Source organism: Phacochoerus africanus, chromosome 1, assembly GCF_016906955.1.
Source record: "Phacochoerus africanus isolate WHEZ1 chromosome 1, ROS_Pafr_v1, whole genome shotgun sequence".
Taxonomy (NCBI): Eukaryota; Metazoa; Chordata; class Mammalia; order Artiodactyla; family Suidae; genus Phacochoerus; species Phacochoerus africanus.
Window position 1 is genome coordinate 72,950,249 of NC_062544.1, and position 15,819 is coordinate 72,966,067.

A 15,819-nucleotide genomic window follows, 5' to 3' on the forward strand; every position below is an offset into this window, starting at 1 on the left:
TGGGTTAAGGATTTGACGTTGCCATGAGCTGTGGTGTAGGTGCAAATGAGGCTTGGCTCGGGAGTTGCTGTGGATGTGGCGTAGGCCAGCGGCTACAGCTCAAATTCGACCCCTAGCCTGGGAACTTCCATACACAGCGGGTGTGGCCCTAAAAAATAAAAAAAAAATAAAATAAAAAAACAAGTAAACAGGTGAGGTGATGGATCTGTTAATTAATTTGATTGGGTTAATCATTTCACAAAATATGACTATGTCAAATCATTTTGTGCACTTTAAATATACACATATTTATTTGTGAATTATACCTCAATTAAAATAAATATAATTTAAAAATAACAAACAGGGAAAATACAATTTTATTTTCCTTGTTTATAAAATTAATATACACAAAAATGAGAGTGGCATATACATCCATAGTTTTTTGAATTTTGTGTTTTTGTTTTTGTTTCTTTTTCAGAATCACACAAGCACAAATATGGCAAAAGACACTAGGGATAAATTAGACCACAGGGATAGAAATGCTTTTTGGTAATTATGATAAACAACACAATAAAACACTGCATTACATTTTTTTCAATATAATGAAAGGGATGGTGGAGATGGGAAGAGGAAAATAGCTATGAGCCTTCAATAGCGTTTTTAAAAATGAAGCATGTGTGGTCAAATATTCAATCTGAAAGAGAAAGATGGTAGTACACATCACTTCTCATGTATTTATTTTTTCTGGAAATTGAAATATTTAATAATTTATAGAATAAATAAAAAATATTAAATTCATATAATATTTATGGCATGATGATTTTCAATACACTGATTATCTTTTTTATCTAAATATTTCCACTCCAAGTTTGCTTGATAGACTTAATTTAAAGTGAAGCTGAGGACAAACGTTTTATGACGAAATGAATGCCAGTCAATTAATCCTCTGAGCTTCTTTCATTTCTTGTAAAGGTGCTCATTTCAGTTTTACTAACTTGACACAGATTATATATATATCACCTTTCTTCCTTTATGCAGATTTTTAAAAAAACATTTATAGTAGTTTCACATAGAGAAATAAAAAAGTCAAACATATTCAATTGACCTTTATTGAGTGCTCAGAATGGCTCATGTTCTGTGTTTGATAGTTCCCCACGTAATTCACGTAAGTTTTAAAATCAAGTGAAAAATAATTCAGGAAATAATATCCAAATATCAATCTATAGTTTCCATAAAAAATCATTCACTAGTTCTATTAGGGGTTTTTTCATACTTAGTGTACAGGAGTAATATAAAAAATGCATTTTGATTAGATGTGTTCAGATCATATAGAAGAAACTAGGAAAACTATCAAAAGAAATTATAATAATATTTTTCTGTCTAAAATATAAATACGGTGGTGAGATATTAAAGGGAAAGATTAAAAGTGTTCAAACAAATAATAAAAGCATTATATAATATGTCACAAAGATTGAATTTTATTGCTTCTAAATTGAAATATTGCTTTGAATGATGAAATAAGAGGAACTCTTATGGCATTCAAGTGGCCTATTTAAAAGAAATGTATATCAGGAATCCAATGTTAATAAATATGAGACCTTTATATTGTAAGAAATTTTAGTGAATCCTAAGACTTTTTCTCATAACCATTTTTTCCTTATTTAAATTCAATTGCCTCATTTCATATTGAGATGTCAGTTGCCCACATTAAATTCACTGCAAACTGCTAATAAACTCCTTTTTAATTAAGGTTTCTTCACAGTGGAAGATTAAGAGTTCATGGTGAGCATACCCACAGGAAATTTTCTGATCGTGTTATTTAGCATCAAATCCCCCATTTTTTACTGGAATGAATAAAATAGGACCGTACTTTAAATAAATACAACTTAACCCATTAATATTATTATATCTTTTACAAAACTTCTTCTTTAAAATTATGTAATCCAGATAAGTGGTGTATTGTTTCGTCTTCCTATTACAGAAACAACCCTCTGTTTTCTCATTTTATTCACCTAAACTCTGCAATTACTCTCTGGAAAAAAAAAAAAAAGAAACACAAAGAAAATTGAAATTAATTTAACAAAAATAATTTTGATATAACTTACAAGAGAAATAATATTTATAATAGGTGCTAAAAGATAAGAATATTTTATCGATGAAATATTTATTGATAAACTATTGATAAAATTTTTGTTCTGCATTTTTGACTAACTTAATCCTTACAAAATTCGATTCACTTGAGGTAAATATTTTTATTATTTATTTATTTATTTTTGTCTTTTTAGCCATACCTGTGACATATGCAGGTTCCCAGGCTAAGGGTCACATCAGAGCAGTAGCCACTGGCCTATGTCGCAGCCACCGCAATGCTGGATCTGAGCCATGTCTGTGACCTACACCACCGCTCATGGCAAGGCCAGATCCTTAACCCAGAGAGCAAGGCCAGGGATTGAAGTTCCGTCCTCATGGATACTAGTCAAATTCTTTTTTGCTGAGCCAGGACTGGAACCCCTCAGTTGAGGTAACTATTACTTAAACTTTACACACAGAGAAGTAGACTCATTCAAAACTATACTGCTCTCAAGTGTGGAGCTAAAAGTAAATTCATATTGTTTGTTTCTTAATGCTACGCTATTTTTTTATTGTTATGCCTTATTATTTTCTTTAATATATTAGCATTTTGGTGAACCTGTTCCCAAAGTGAAATTTGTGTCTGCCCACCTGTGTGCAATAAAGCCAATCTTCTGATAATGGACTATGGCAAAAGGAAGGTTGTGCTTTAATAAATCCTAGATTTATTTATCAATTATATTCTATTTGTCTTTTAGGATTATTTTTCCTTCAAATCAATATATTAGTAATATCCCATATAGCTTAAACATGGTTTATATATTTAAAACATTGTCACTATAATGAAATGTATTTTACTCTCTAAAAAGAATTGAAAACTAAAAGAACCAAAAGAACTGATCTAGAATAACCAAAAAGAAAAAAGAAACAACATCAAAAGAGCCTGGAAACGAGCATTGTATTCTTTTTAAAATATAGTTATTTTCCACATAACATGGAATTTGTTGTTTGATCCATGCATTTATTTTAAAAAATATTTATTGAGTTCCTTTCATGCATGATATTCTAAATATTAGGAATGGCATAGCAAACAATATAATAAGAACACTACTCACACATTTGCTTTGTGTGCTAATAAGGAAGTAACCAAAAACTAGCTTACAGAGGTGTGGGTATCATCTTATAAAACTAAAATATAGTAAAACAGCATTTCTGTGAGGAATTCAGTGATCTGTCACATATGGAGTCAAATATCAAGTCATGCCAAGATGTAAGGGAGGAGCATAATGTTGAGCCAATAAGTGCAAAGTTCCTGAGGTAGGAATATGCTTTATATGGTCAAGGAACTAAAAGAAAAATGTAACTTAAATATAGTTAAACTGGAGAAGAGTGTAATTAAGAGAAACTGGAGAACTGAAAATAGACCAGAATTCTTAATATTCTGAAGGCCGTTTAAAGGAAAACAGAAGTCATCAAAAAAAATTTAACAGGATGGGATGTGACGTGATTTCCAGTTTAATGAGATTATTCTGGTCTCTATATAGGAAATATTGTATTAGAAAACAAAAGTGGAAACAAAAGACCTTTCGACAGGGAAATTTAATTATCTTTTGGTGAGATGGTGAGATAGCAAAGTGGGTTTAGATGGCAAAGAAAGAAAGGGAGCTGATTGTTTGTAAGAACCTAGGTCAAATAGACATATTTCACTGCTACATGATATGATATGTGGCAATTTTGCAAATATTAATCACATTTTCTGATAACTATGAAAATTATACAGATAAATCTGAGATTAGGAAGAAAATTATTGATTCAGTCCTATACTTTGACATCAAGAACAAATATTTCATATCATTTTATTATTTTGTACATAGCCAAAGATTATTGAAATGTTCTAAATATTAATTTCTTCTAATTATATAATTTTTAAATATGTATCTCCCCACAAAGCACATAAGGAATGATGACATTCAGTTATTTAAAAATTATCAGTGTTAATATGAGATATTTTTGCATTAACATCGTGATGACCTTGGAGCCAATATCTTATAGTGAGAAGATACAAAAAAAACCTGCTGTTATAAAATGCTTTTCAAATGTGTTATTTCTTTCCAATCCCATCACTTTTCCACTGAATTAGCTAAACAAATGACATACCACTCAATGCACCTTCATTTTATCTTTCATTTTTTGATACTAGTCAGTTTGGGGACATACTGAAAAGCAGTTTTGAGAATCTAGGATTAATGTTCAACCAATGACATATTACTCAAAAAATAAAGGAAAACTTTAAGCTAAGAGATTTTGAATATGTTCTTGAAAGATATATGATACTTGATCTGTGTAGAATTAATGAGCTGCCTAAGGCCAGGATCGTTTTATCTTTTTCCCAAGTTCTTAATCCCTTAAATTTGAAAGGCCATATCTTTCAAAAGCTATGATGTGCATTTTATTCCAGATTTATAAGATGTTCACATTTCACTATCATATTCATGAAACAAGTCTGAGAAGTCTTTGTGATTAAAAAGCAATAAAAAAATTTTAAGGTATCCCTGAATTCTTTAAAAATTATCTTCTATTTATTTTTAGAACTGGCACAAATACTTTTTAGATAGGTACTCAAAGAGAAGTCATCTGGGTAAATTGTGACGGTGCCAGTTTATCAGTGGAAAGTAATGTGAATCTTTCATGAAAATGAGTCAGCAGCATATGATCAATGGAAACCTCAAAGCACTTGATTTTATCATTAAATACTTTGGGTTAATAAAATGCTCATTGGAATGAAATAAATGATGCTATTTTGTGGGAGATAGTGTTCATTGTCAAGATATAATGGATACGATTCAAATATAATGTGTTGTGAACATTTTTTTCCTGCTCAGAAAGCAAAATGGAATGCAAGAATACGTGTAAGATTAAAAGACTTTAGCTATTGTAGCAAAACTGGAAGATAATTTAAATATTGAATCATAAATTAACTATTTCAATTTTTAGTAGTGAATAAAAGTAAAATTTCAGGATTGAAAGCTAAAAAGTAGGGGATTGTTTCACTATCTAAGGAGTGTCCAAAAACTGAAAGTCTTAGAATAAAAATCAGTCTTTGAGATATGACTATATATGGTTGATTTGTGTGTATATATGTATAAATTCACAAATTACTATCTGTAATTGTTGTTATTCTCCTTGAAAGACATTGTATAACATGATCTTTCTTTTTCCAAAGTATTACCATTAATACTTCCTCTTATTTTGATGCATTTCATCATATAGTATAAATAAGCATACATAGTCTGGATACAAAGAGTTTATATAAATATAATTCAATATTTTTTTCCACTGGCCCTTTCTGTCCACTCAAGTTCATTAGCATGAGTCATCCAGCTCTTATCCAGGATATTGATGTCAGTGAGTCACTTATTCTTCCCTTTAGGCTCATTTTCTTTTTGGCATTTGAGTGAGAATCCTTCTAAATGGAATTCTAGAGTCATAACTCTAAAAATAAACTAAAAGAACTTTCTCTGAAACATTTTGGACACATATTTTTTATTTTAAAAGACCTTCAGAGTTTTTCCTCTAATTGCTTGGTAATTTATGCAAGTGTTCCTATTGTTTCCATTCCATTCAGATTAGGCAAACTTTCAAAAAAAAATCACAATTATATTTGTAAAATGCATCCGTGTTAACATCATAAATGAATTTAGTCCTTGAATATATATATTTTGTATAGTTTTTCTCAAACTAGCTTCTTGATAAAAATTCACATCACTGACAGTTTTTAAAAATTGTGTTCCAAAGCAAAAATGAACTGGCAAAATAACAGTAGCCTACATGAAATTAATTCAGATTCAAAAATATAACACTTTAAAGTGTAACTCACAAAATTAGTTTTAAAAGAAATTATAAAATGCGCTTGATAGAAAGAACTATAAGATCTTTCTGTATAATTCAAATAATAAAAACATTTTAGACCAGGAGAGTCAGTAGGCTTTCAATGATTTTGAAAAACAGACTTTTTGGGCAACCTAACAGATCTGTTTAAGCTTACAGAATATGCATTTTCTAATGATCTACATCAAGGTTATTTTGGTCAAAATGCAAAACATCACTATAGTGGAACTAGGCTAGAACATGTAGTTTTTATAACGTTTATTAAACAAAATATGAATAGAATCAATCTCTTTGTTACTTTGTTTCATATAATGTGAAATTTTATCCTCTTTTCTTCATATGTAGGGTTAAAAAAATCTCATCAAAGAACTAAATGTATTATCAAACCAAACCTTGGTGCACTCAGCAAAGCCATTCTACTGACCCCAGGCTGTGGTGAAAGTAAACTCAGACTTCATTGTAGGACCAAGCAAAGAGAGTGGGAAGTTCATGCTCAAAAGACCCAAAATCCCTGATAGCTTTCGGGAAAGGTTTCTGATGATAGTATTAAGGGTGAGGGTTGTGGGTTTCCTGATCAGCTCATTTACATTCTTCTGATTAATTTGGGCTGCAGTAATAGGGTGATATTTCAGTAGTCAATGTTATCAACCTTATGGTCCCAGCTGGTCTGGGTTCTAAGCGGTTGTGATCAGCATGCAGGTAACTTCTTCCTCATGGTTGAGTATCTGCAAAATAGGTCAAGGATATGGATTAGGGTATTATCTATAGCCCTTGAGGAGGAGCCAAAGGTCCTAGACTTTATTTTATGGCTTCACTATTATTATTTTGGCTTTCTTGACTGTTTTCCTTTGTCTTTGCATTTTCTCACTTCTCAGATTAACACTGTTCTTTGGACTTTGGGAAGGTATAGGAGGCTAAAGCTTTTCTGCAAACAAGGGGGTCTGTTCCCAGGAAGGCCCTGCAATGTCCTGATGGGTTTCACATGTATGAACTTGGTAGTGCGACCTCCTAAAGAATATAATAGTTTCTCTTTCACTGGTATTTATCAACATCTTGATGGCAAAACAAGAGTAAACATATCACATACATACGCATACATGCATACATACACACACACAATTTCCATACATGTGGAAATTGTATATACATTGGTTTAAGACTGACCAAAAGAATTATAATACCTAAACCTATATCATTTTTCCTCATCAAAGAATTGGTCTTTGCTTTGGCATTATTAACTCCAAAGGAGAATTTTTTTTTTTTTGTCTTTTTGCCTTTTCTTGAGCCGCTCCTGTGGCATATGGAGGTTCCAGGCTAGGGGTCTAATTGGAGCTGTAGCCACCGGCCTACACCAGAGCCACAGCAATGCTGGTTCCCAGCTGTGTCTGCAAACTACACCACAGCTCACAGCAACGCTGGATCCTTAACCCACTGAGCAAGGCCGGGGGTGGAACCCGCAACCTCATGGTTCCTAGTCGGATTCATTAACCACTGTGCCAGGATGGGAACTCCAAGGATATTTTTAAAATAAACTTAGGAAGCAATGATAAGGCAAAAAGCATTTATCCGGGATCAAAGAATTGCAATTCAGGGCACAGATCTGGGTATCAACACAGTGTCCCAATAAGGAGGAAATATGCCAGGGGACTTTTGAAGACAAGGAGGGAGGTTTGCATTACAAATAATTTTAATTGGAGTTGGAGGCAAAAGGTAGTCTTGACTGAGCAGGATTGAGTGCTGAGGGGATCACTAGAGGGAAAGGAAATTTCACTGTCCTGACAAGTTGAAAGTGTTCTTCCATGGTTTATAGGATATTTGTGGTTTGGTGTAGTTCAAAAATTCATGGTTCCACCCACTGAAAACATATAACACTTTGTAATGTCTTCCTGGATCCACTTTAAAACCTCTTGGTATAAGTTACTTTGTTTTATTTCACATTTCACAAAGGAAATAGCTGACTGGATAAAGTTGATTAATTATAAAAGTGATAACATTTTTCCTTTATCTAAAACAATTTCCCATTTTAAAGACTTACATGAAAAACTTGTTTTACATCTCAGTAATAGGACAAATATATGTCAAAATCCCTTGTTGGTTGTCATTTTAAGTAAATTAACACATTTTAAATATATATCATTTTATTTGCATTTTACTCAGAAGCTTAAAGCCTAAATATATTACATTTGCTAACACTTAATTGTATGCAATTTTTACACTCACTCCATTTTGTCTAATTTTTCTACTCTTTTTTCCCCCATGTTCAGGTTTTCTCTTGTTATATTGTGTGGTAGAGATTACTGTAGGGCAACTATTTTATTTTTCTTTTGGTTGTTCTTTATACTTCATTATGTAGATTGAAGAAGTACTAATTAGATTAAAAATTTCAAAAACACATTGGATAGATTTAGTTTTCTGTGTGTCTATGAACTTGAGACTTTACACTACATAACTTTCTTTCTGTGATGAGCAAGGCTGTGCACATTTCCTGAATCATTTTGAAGTTGGAACGTGATGTGGAAACTCAAACAGAAACAAAATATCTACCGTTACTGGAGCACTTATTCTAAACCAGGAACTAGTACAGATGTGACATGCATATGTCTAGTTTTATAAACACTGTAAGAGTATGGGCAGTTTTCAAAATGTTGATGCTGAGAAATGAATAATCTAAGATCAGGAAAGTGATCCAAAATTACATAAAATTGATGTAAAACCAGCATTCCATGATTTCCCATCCACTATCTTGCTGCTTCAGTGATGCAGTAGGTCCTTTTTTTTGCCATTTCTTGGGCCGCTCCCGCGGCATATGGAGGTTCCCAGGTTAGGGGTCGAATCGGAGCTGTAGCTGCCGGCCTACACGCAGCTCGAGATCCGAGCCGCGTCTGTGACCTACACCACAGCTCAGGGCAACGCAGGATCATTAACCCACTGAGCAAGGGCAGGGATCGAAGCCGCAACCTTATGGTTCCTAGTCGGATTCGTTAACCATGCGCCACGACGGGAACTCCAGTAGGTCCTTTATAATTGAGCTGCCTCATGCTCATTCTATATCCAATTCCATTAGCTCATGAAATATTGCTTCCTAAATGTACCTCCTTTTAAAATACTTAGGTAAAAAATTAACCAAATGAAGTCATTTATTACATTGTTTACCCTTAGATATGTTCTGTGCAAAGGTCCAAGGAAAAGGAACAACAATTTCCACCTTAAAATCCAAAAGAAAAAAATACCTACTTTAGTACTTTGTATGTCAATTTGATGTCAGCTTTGTCAGTGAATGTGAAGACAGGGAATTCCATATCAATAAAGAATATCTCCATTACTTTTTATGAGATCATTGGGAAATACTACCTATTATAAGCCTAAATCCCAATAAGTTTAAGGTTTTCCCTTGCCTCCTTCTAATTTATGAATATTTTCTGCAAAGCACAATCTCAATAATTTTTACTGCACACATTAGTATCTACTCTCATACTTCTTCACAACGCAACTCAGTTCTTCAATTAAATTATCTGTGACATCTGGTTTTGTTTTTACTATCTTTTTTATTAAAATTTTTAAAGTCACCGTAATGCTCCTATTTTAATAGGATATTTACAGGAAAAGAAACAAGAGGTGGTCAAACAATGATGCATGCTCTTGCTTGAATGCTGACTTAACATGTCATTCTTATAAAGGAAGTTGTGGTTATTTATTTTAATATAGGTATCTCATCAGCTTTAACACTTTTTGTCACAATCAATATCTCCTCAATTAATTTCTCTCATGATCTGTCAATAAGAAACATACTTGCTTATTACAAGCATGCATGAAATTTCACATCTTATGTTCATAAAAGCGATGTATTTATTGCTATGTACATAATCTAAAGATACAGATACTGTAAATATAAATGCAATATTTAAACACAAGCCAAAAACTCTTCCTAATGTAAAAAAGGAAAAAGACACAATTTTCTTTTGAGCATTCACTCTGGAAAACTTGTAATTTTAAAGTCTTCTTCTGCTTCTGAAAAATATGGAAAGCTTTTTACAAATTAAATAAGCCCCTTAGTTTCTTCAAGGGCCTAAGAGTCAAGCTTTGAGATGCCCTCACCAAGGAAGTTAGCAGACCACACTTCCCATTTCTGTGGGTGGTTAGAAGGCTAATTTGGGCCAGTGCCTTGCTCTAAATTCTGACATGAAGGTATAAGAAATTTATTTTTTCTTTGGAAAAAGTCAATTACCTAACACTAATAGTCATCCTAATTGACAGGTGAATTTGAGATGCACCACATGTGAGAAATGGTTTTGTCAAGACTTTCTGGAAGACTAGTTATCATTCATCTTACAAATTTGTATTACTGGGTTGTGACCACTTGGCTGTATAAAAGGGTAAGATTTCTTTCTGATTTTGCACTCTCTTTAGTGGATTGCTTGTGATTTCAAATCAAATCCTAGTTGAAAGCCTATTCAATAAAGAAGTAGTCGACTTTCTCTTCTACCTTTGTGGAGAGTTTTTTCAAAGTTGGTAGAAGACTTTGTTTTTAATCCCCCAACAATACTCTACACAATTGCATATTTCTTTTTTTTTTTTTTTGTCTTTTTTACGGCTACACACATGGCATATGGAGGTTCCCAGACTGGGGGTTAAATCAGAGCCATAGCCTCTGGCCTACACTACAGACACAGCAACGCAATATCTGAGCTACATCTGTGACCTACGTGGTGTACCACAGCTTATGGCAATGCCAGATCCTTAACCCACTGAGCGAGGCCGCAGATCAAACCTGCATCTTCAAAGCTTCCCCCTGGTTGATATCTTCAACAACAGGGACAATATACACTTCAGTTATTTCTTCCTGAAACAAAAATTTACAGCCTTAAAAAAATGGAAAATCTCTATAAATTTAATGAACAAATGTTGTAATCGTGCAATAGGAAAACTCCATGCAGCTAATGTTAAACATCTTGTTTCTACATTATGTGGAGACATGCAGCACTATGGAACCTTCCTCTAGAAGTGTTTTTTTTTTTTTTTTTTGGAGTTCCTCTCATGGCTCAGTGGTTAGTGAATCTGACTAGGAACCATGAGGTTGCAGTTCGATCCCTGGCCTTGCTTTGTGGGTTAAGGATCCAGTGTTGCCATGAGCTGCGCGGGCGGCTACAGCTCCGATTCATTATTCAGCCCCTAGTTTGGGAACCTCCATATGCTGCGGGTGTGGCCCTAGAAAAGACCAAAAAAAAAACTGTTTTTTTTTTTTTCCTTAACTGTATATAAATTCATGTATGTAAAATATCAAGAAAGTTCTTAGTAGACATCTGGTTCTATCTAGAACAACCAAAGGCAATTTTTTGTCATTTGTATTTCTGTGCTTCCTGGAATGCTGTATTCCAAATACCTGGAGACTGAAACCAAACTACAAGTACAGTTCAAGGGTGGGGTGCTGGTGATGTTTGTTTTACTTAGACTATAGGTTATTACAGAAATCAATCAGAAAAGATTTCAGATTGGAGAGTCCTCCAGAATTATCTGAAATAGAAGTCATTTAGCTTCTTTTGCACATATCCTTCCAAGATATTGAATTTTTAAGTTAATAAAATGTTGCAAATATGAAAAAAAAACTGTTTTTGCTTCATGCACATTAATTTACATATAGGCTCTGCCTGTTAAGGTAAAACCTGCCAATTATTTGAAATCTTTTATCTGTGATTTCTCAGTCTATATAGCTTATTTTATTTGAAAGTCAAAATCTCCTTAAATTTCGGCACACAGTAAAATGTGTTTAAACTCTTAGCAGATTGTGGTTCTTTTTTTTTTTTTTTTCTGCCTTTTCTGGGGCCGCTCCTACGGCATATGGAGGTGCCGAGGCTAGGGGTCTAATTGGAGTTGAAGCTGCCGGCCTACACGCAACTCGGGATCCGAGCCGCATCTGCAACCTACACCACAGCTCATGGCAACACCAGATCCTTAACCCATTGAGCAAGGCCAGGGATCAAACCCACAACCTCCTGATTCCTAGTTGGATTCGTTAACCACTGAGCCACAACGGGAACTTCCAGAGTGTGGTTCTTGCTTGCATTCCATCCCAACCCCCACACCTAGGAGCTCACAACACAAAGTTCTATTTGGTTACTCCATATTCTGCTGATATTTTTAAAATTTTTGTTGGTATATACTTGACTTAGAATATTTCAGGTGTACAGCGGAGTGAATCAGTTATACATATACATATAATGTGTATATTTATTATATGTATTTTATTGGTTTTTTCCTCCTACTAGAATGTAAACTTTATGAGGGCAGATATTTTTGTCCAATTTTCTCATCACTTTATGTGTCTGATATCTAAATTGTTTACATAATACATTTTTAAAATACTATGAGTTCAATAAATGTTGCTTGAACTTGAAGGAATTTCAAGTAAAATGGCAGCTGATCTTTAATTCATTATCCATTCATACTGAATGTTTTTACATTTGACTATTTACTTTTATTGGATGTAACCCCAATAAATATTTTTTTATTGAATGTGACCTCAAAAGGCATCCAAACAATTTCATTCCGAGGTGCCTGAAAGTTGTATAACCTTTGTCTGAACAACTTCACAGAGCTGTCTAGTTGACTCCACAACACACTCCATTTTTGAGGTAGCTATGTTGGAAATGTCAGTCTTAACAGCTTGCCAAGCTCTTAATCGTGACTTTCCTTCAGAATTGTTAAATTCTCACAACAGCTTTCAAGGGTGAATCAAGGAAGGAGCCTTGGGCTTAGCCAGGACAAGTGCTAGAGTTAAGACGCGTGTGATATTGAATTCAGAGGTGTTAGAGCTACAACATCTGAGGACTCAGCTCCCAAGGTAATTTAAGGAAAATGTGAGTGCCAGCTTTTGGAGACAGTGGATATGAAGGTGTTTTCTAACTAGAGGAAAGCATGGGAATAGACTATAGGCAAGAGAGTTTTTAATGGCTTCCTTTACCAGTCCAAATCCACTATAAAAAGCCAATTTTAGAACTGAATACCCCAGGTCAGGTCTGACGAATACACAGTAAATTATGGCCTTCCAATAATATAATATTACAGAGGTATTAACTAGGCCCAAGTTTATTATTGATTCTTAACAACTGTGCACGTCCTTTGGCACAAAGCAATTGATACTGAGCATAGAGATAAAACACTCCAACAAAGCTATTTTGTGGGGTCGAGTGACTATAAAACCAGGGCTTAGGGTTTTTTTCCCATTTTAAATCTAATTGGTCGAGAACATTCTTTTGCTTTGACAATAATTGTACTTTGATTCCAGTAACCAATATTTTAACTATCCTTCCAGATGTGGATTCAGGAACTGAGCTAGTGGTCAAAGGATTTTTTAGTGATAAAATGCTTAAAAGTTGAAATGGATGGAACAAGGAAAAATTTGTATCATGCTTCCCCAAGCACTGTAAAATAGCTATGCCAGGAACTTACCTACACTTTCTACTTTAGTTATTTCCTTTAATCTCCACATCACTGTGAGCAGATTTTAAAAATAAAGAAATAAATGGGATTTCCCTTGTGGCTAAGCAGGCTAAGATCTGGCATTGTCACTGCTGAGGCTCTGGTTAGAGCTGTGATGTGGTTTCAATCCCTGGCCTGGGAACTTCCACATGAAGTGGGTTCTGCAAGAAAGAAAGAAAGGAAGAAGGGAGGAGGAGCATTCTCTTCATGAGTCAGATGGTTAAGAACCCGACATATTCTCCGGGAGGATGTGGGTCTGATCCCTGGCCTCTCTCAGTGGGTTAAGGATCTGGCATTGCCACAAACTGCAGCAAAGGTCTAGATGTGGCTTGGATTCATTGTTGTGGTGGCTGTGGAACAGGCCTCAGGTGCAGCTTCAATTCGACCCCTAGTCTGGAAACTTCCATACACTGCAGGTGCAGCTGTTAAAGAAAAAAAAAAGGGGGGGGGGGAGGGAGGGAGGAAAGAAATAATAAAGAAGGATAGAAAAAGAAAAGAAAGAAAGAAAGAAAGAAAGGGAAAAGGGAAAGGAAAGGAAAAACCCAATCTCATTTGAGAAATATTTATTTACTAAGTTATTGAGGAAGAATTTGACCAGGTTTAAACCAAAAAAAAAATCGTATTCTAGTCTCTTCTCTTCTCCTCCATTCTACGCCATTCTATTCCATTCTGGTTTGGGGTTTGCGGAATTGTTTAATTTTCCATAATACATTAACACTAAGAAAAAATCAAATTTAATTTTACATTTATGGTGATATTGAAACCACAAACAATATTTTGACCAAATTTAGATATCTTGTTAATGATGAAAAGACAATCAGTACAATTGAAATTTCCTCTCAGTTGTGTCATACTCTGTCATTGTACTAGAATTTTGCCTAAAGCAAAACAAGTTATTCTGGCTCAGGTGTTGATACGAAGACTTCATTTCCCAGGAAAAATTTACAGTGATTTCTCCCAGATTACCGACAGAAAATTTTAAAAAATGATTGCATTTTTGTTTGTTGTTTATTTTGTCTTATTTTGTATAACTTCTGACATAAAATATCTGAGTCTGGAGGTAAGTTCATTTAAAACTACAAAATTTCCTGTCACCATTTTCTTCTCTTATTCATAGGTTTAAATGTACTTGGTCTACTCCACACATTTAAGTGACACTGATCTGCTCTTTATTTTATTTAATGGGAGAGAAAACTGTGGATTAGGTCTGGTCTACATGTCATCTGTGGATGTTTCACCATCAGCCCCCAGCAGTGGATCTATCCTTTCCTTCCTTATCGCTCTGAATAAGCATCACAAAATAACTGACATCTAAAAAATTTACATTCAGAATAGAATTAAACATCTGCACAGTAAAAGTGTAATTCAATTATGGCTTCCTTTGATATTCCCAGTGGGGGGAAATATTTTTTCTAAGTTAATTAAACCATGGAACTGAGCACATTATCGCTACTCTTCATAGATGAATGTTAATTGAAAACTGGATTGTTCATTGTTTTGGTGTTTAAATCTAAGTTAATATGTATTACATGTTTTTTGGAAAGATAAGTGGTTAAAGAAAATGTGATATGGTTATATATGTGAGGGATATAGACAGATATAGATATATAATTATTCAGCCATAAAATGGAAGAAATCCTTCTATTTGCACCAATGTGGATGAAATGGACAGCATTATACCAAATTAAATAAGCTACATAGGAGTTCCCTTTGTGGCTCAGTGATTTTGAACCCAACTAGTATCCATGAGGATGCAGGCTCAGTCTCTGGCCCTGCTCAGTGGGTTGAGGATCCCACATTGCTGTGAGCTGCAGTGTAGGTTGCAGATGTGGCTCAGATGTGGTTTTGCTGTAGCTGCAGCTTCAATTTGACCCCTAGCCTGGGAACTTCCATATGCTGCTCATGTGGCCCTAAAAAGGCCAAAAAATAAACAAGAATTAAAAAAATATGAAAAGATAAATAGTTACACAGAAGAGGACAATACTGCAAGTAATTACTCATATGTTGAATCTAAAACATCTAACTCAGAGATACAGAGAGGAGAACGGTGGCTGCCAGGACTAGGGAGCGTGGGGAATGGGAGAATGTTGATCAAAGCGTATACAGCTTCAGTTATAAGATAACTATGCTTTGGGGACTTAATATACAGCATGATGAATATAACAATGCTGTATTGTATATTTGAAATTACTAAAAGAGTAGATCTTAAGTGTTCTCACCACACGTACATGCAAAAGAACTATGTGAGGTGATAGATATGTTGATTGATTTGACTGTGCTAATCACTTCAGAATGTGTATGTATATCAGATTATCACACTACATACTTTAAGTGTATATATAATTTTATTAGAAATATAATTTCAATAAAACTGGAAAAAATTTGTTGAAGAAAAAGTATATTAAT